Raw genomic sequence first — 5,026 nt, forward strand, 5'->3', positions numbered from 1 at the left:
GGTCATCTCTCAGATCCCTCACTATCTCCTGCCGCAACTCTCGGAGCTGCTTAGAAGATATCCGAACCTCCAGAGGCTGCTGCTGAGAAGGTGGGGCAGTGGAGGTGGAAGGCTCAGTATAGGTTGGAGCAGAGGTGGAAGGATAGGTGGGAGGATCTGTATAGTGGTCCTGGTCATGGTCAGGACTGGGTGAGTGATGAGTGGTAGGGTCAGAAGATGTGGATGATTTCCTAACCCAGACTCCCCCTACCTTGTGGAATCCTATCCGGTGAAAGGTCCCCTCACCCATGCGATCTGTAAAACGCAGTGAGCGAGAGGGTTCCCCCTCAGGGATAGGAACCTCTAACTGTCTAAATATCAGAGTGAACAACATGCCATAAGGGAGGCTGAGCCTAGGTTTATCTAGGGGTTCACAAAGGTATTTGTAGATGAGTTTTGGAAAGTTGATGGGAGTGTCTTGGAGGAGGTAGAACATCAAGGCCAGGTCTCTCTCGGAAATGAAGTCAAACCTACCAGTCTTTGGGAAGAGAGTCCTAGAGATGATACTAAGGAGAAGCCGCATTTCAACCGAAAGCTGATTTGCGAACACCTCCTCTATGGGGGACAAGGGTGGACTTCCTAAGATGGTCGTAAGGGCCTCTGTCCTATCAGAGGGGTGTGTGGGAACAATCCCCTCACTCGAGAGATGGAGGACTCGAGCAATGAAATCCTCCGAGATGAAAATAGGGACACCCATAATAGTTCCCTGGATACCCCCGCTAACCCGTGCGACTGTACCATAGAACTCCCTAACTAGTCCTGGATAGGTAGGGAGGTCAAGTGTGCAGAAAAACTCTAAACCCTGGGCCCTAAGATGATGCCCTAGGTTGAACCCTTCCCGGGAGAGGAAGTCAAAGTTGACTTGCCTCCCGGTAGAGACAACCTTCCCGGCGCATGAGCACGAGGGAACCGGCCTAGGCGGGGAAGGAACCGGAGGTGGTGGCCTCGTCGGTTCGTTCCGAGCCTTGGACCGTCGCTCGGCCCCGCTCGCGGAGACGGGTCTCTTTCGGCTCGGGACAATGACCTTCCTAGGCATTTTGACCTAAGGACGGGGTAGGACACGGAAACTAGGAGGAACTCGACGGAGAAGACCTAGAATGGGTCGGAGATGAGTTCGGAGACGGCTCTAGGGTTTTGGAACAGTGTTGGCTGTGAATAGAAGTGAGGAATAAACGTTTCGATTAGGGTTAAAAATCGGATTTCCGACCTCGAGTCGACTCCGGTAAGTCGCGAGTCGACTCGACCGCGAGTCGACTCCCAAATATGCGCGAGTCGACTCCCCCATGAGCCGACTCAAAAATGTATCCGAGTCGTCTCGACCTCTGGCACACAACCAAAAATCTTGTTATTTTCGTGCCAAAAGAGAGAGTTATGAGCTTATCTTGAATTTAAGAACTCATTTGATGATAATAGATAAGAAATCCTATGTCTAACATAGACTAATCCTCAAAATCTATGAACTAGAGGAGAGTATCACTAGAATGGATGAATCACTCCTAACCCTCTTCTAAGTATGCAAAATTGATCTTCACTCAAAGGTTTTGTGAAGATATCAGCAAGTTGATCATCAGTACAAACAAATTGAAGTGTCATATCACCATTCAGTACATGATCTCTTATGAAGTGATGTCTTATCTCAATGTGTTTAGTTCTTGAATGTTGAATTGGATTTTTAGTTAGATTAATGGCACTTGTATTATCACAGTTAATGGGAATTTTATCTTGTTTAATGCCATAATCTTCAAGTTGTTGTTTAATCCACAAGATTTGAGCACAACAACTTCCGGCAGCAACATATTCGGCTTCAGCCGTAGATAGTGCAACCGAGTTTTGTTTCTTGCTAAACCAAGAGATTAAGTTTTCTCCTAAGAATTGACATAACCCGCTGGTGCTTTTTCTATCAAGTTTGCAACCAGCGAAGTCTGAATCAGTGTACCCTATTAAGTTTATACTCGAATCTTTAGAGTACCATAACCCTATGGTTTTTGTTCCTATTAGGTATTTAAAGATTCTCTTAACAGCAATTAAGTGTGATTCCTTAGGATTAGATTGATATCTAGCACACATGCATACACTAAACATGATATCAGGTCTACTTGCAGTGAGATATAATAAAGATCCTATCATACCTCTATACATCTTTTGATCTACTGATTTACCTAATTCATCTTGGTCTAGTTTGCATGATGAACTCATGGGTGTGCTGATTGTCTTGTTTTCTTCCATATCAAACTTCTTAAGCATCTCCTTGATGTATTTAGCTTGATTGATGAAGATGCCTTCTTCAGATTGTTTGATTTGGAGCCCGAGGAAATAGTTCAGCTCTCCCATCATGCTCATTTCAAATTCACTCTGCATTAGGTCAGCAAATTCTTCGTAGAGGCGATTGTTAGTAGCACCGAAAATAATATCATCTACATAAATCTGAACTACTAACATATCTTTGTTTTTCTTCTTTAAAAACAATGTTGTATCAACGTTCCCTCTAGAGAATTCATGGTCTAACAGAAATTTGCTAAGTCTTTCATACCATGCTCTAGGAGCTTGTTTCAAACCATAAAGTGCTTTGTTTAATTTATACACATGATTGGGGTATTGATGATTTTCAAAACTAGGAGGTTGTTCTACATACACCTCCTCATTAATATACCCATTCAAAAAGGTACTTTTTACATCCATTTGAAATAATTTGAAATCTTTAGAGCATGCAAATGCTAGTAACAATCCAATAGCTTCAAGTCTAGCTACAGGAGCAAAAGTTTCATCAAAGTCTATACCTTCTTCTTGATTATAGCCCTTTGCTACTAGTTTAGCCTTGTTCCTAATCACGATTCCATTTTCATCAAGTTTATTTTTATATATCCATTTAGTTCCTATTATTGAGTATTCAGTGGGTCGTTCAACTAGGTTCCATACCTTGTTTCTAGTGAATTGGTTTAGCTCTTCTTGCATTGCATTTATCCAATTTACATCATTTTCAGCTTCTTCTATGTTTTTAGGTTCAAAGTGTGAGACAAATGCTAGATGATTATTTAAGTTCCTAAGAGATGCTCTAGTTCTAACAGGTTGAGATGGATCATCTAAAATTAATTTCTTAGGATGCCCATGAGCATACCTCCAAGCCTTAGTCAGCCCATGATCCACAATTACCTCTTGGCTTGTTGATGCATCTCTAATTAGCTTTGGTTCATCTTCTTGTAATGTCATCTCATCAATCTTTTCTTCAAGAATTTCTGCATCATCATCAAGAGCTACTTTCTTGCTAGAAGAGATATCATTAGTATCATCAAAAACAACATGTATAGACTCTTCAATAACAAGGTTCTTTTTGTTAAATACTCTATAGGCTTTACTTGATGTAGAATATCCCAAAAAGATACCTTCATCAGATTTAGAATCAAATTTACCTAAATTATCCTTGCCATTATTATGAATGAAACACCTACATCCAAAAACATGAAAATAGTTTACTTTGGGCTTTCTATTTCTCCAAAGTTCATAAGGTGTTTTCTTTATAATGGGTCTCAATAAAACTCTATTTAGTATATGACATATGTATTAATGGCTTCTCCCCAAAAGTACTTAGGGAGGTTACTTTCACACAACATGGTTCTAGCCATTTTCTCTAGGGTTCTATTCTTTCTTTCTACAACTCCATTTTGTTGTGGTGTCCTAGGTGTAGAGAAATTATGAGTTATCCCCTTTTTACTACAGAATTCATCAAATAGATGATTTTCAAATTCCGTTCCATGATCACTTCTAATAGCTATGACTGAAGCATTTCTTGTATTAGTTACTTCCTTATGAAATTTCTTAAATACAGAAAATGCTTCATCTTTATGAGCTAAGAACATGACCCAAGTATATCTAGAAAAATCATCTACAATAACAAGACCATATTTGTTTCCACCAAGACTTGTGGTTCTAGTTGGCCAAATAAATTCATGTGTAGTAGTTCAAGAGGTCTAGAGGTAGAGACACAATTTATGGATTTAAAAGAGCTCCTCGATTGTTTGCCATATTGACATGCTTCACAAATTTTATTTTTCTCAAATTTTAGTTTTGGCAAACCTATTACAGAATCTCTTTTAACTAACTTAGATATTGTATCCATACTTGCATGTCCTAATTTATGGTGCCATAACCAACTTGCATCATCAACCTTAGTATCACTAGCTACTAAGCAAGGACTATTTTTAGCAAGATCTTCAAGATCTACTACATAGATATTTTCACGTCTTATTCCTTTAAATACTAAGCTATTGTCAATTGAGTTGGTTATGATGCATAGGGATGGTTTAAACAGAACATGAAAACCCTTATCACATAATTAACTTATGCTAAGTAAGTTATATTTAAGACCATCTACCAATCGTACATTATCAACAAAGGTTGAGGAGGTGATTTGTATTTTACCTATACCAATGATGTGACCTTGATTATTGTCTCCAAATGTTACTGCACCTCCCTTTTTAGGCTCTAGGGTGAAGAATTGCTCCTTGTCACCCGTCATGTGTCTTGAGCAGCCACTATCCAAGTACCAATAGTTTTTGTCGACTTTGGCTGCAAGACACTCCTACAAAAGGAAATCATATAATTTTAGGTACCCAAGTTTTCTTGGGTCCTTCAAGATTAGTAAAGTTGGTTCCTTTTGGAACCCAAACCTTTTTATTTTTTCTTTTAGCTTCTACCTTCCTATGGTCACACACATTAACTTTATGTCCTACCTTTCCACAGCAAAAACAGGTTATATTCTTAATTTTACTTTCCCCTGCTTTCACAAAAAAGTTACTAAGGAGCTTTTGCTTATTCTTAGGTTTGTATCCTAAACCAGCTCTATTAAACACAGCTCGTTGATTGTTAAGTATCATTTTCAATTTTTCAGAACTATATGTAAACTTTTCAACAATAGGTTTGTATTTTTCAAGCTCTTGTGTTAGCTTTTGTTTTTCTGTTTTTAGTATGTTTAAGTCTTTTGTGAGATTAT

The sequence above is a fragment of the Phoenix dactylifera genome, unplaced genomic scaffold (genome assembly GCF_009389715.1).
Source record: "Phoenix dactylifera cultivar Barhee BC4 unplaced genomic scaffold, palm_55x_up_171113_PBpolish2nd_filt_p 000477F, whole genome shotgun sequence".
In the NCBI taxonomy this organism is placed as follows: Eukaryota; Viridiplantae; Streptophyta; class Magnoliopsida; order Arecales; family Arecaceae; genus Phoenix; species Phoenix dactylifera.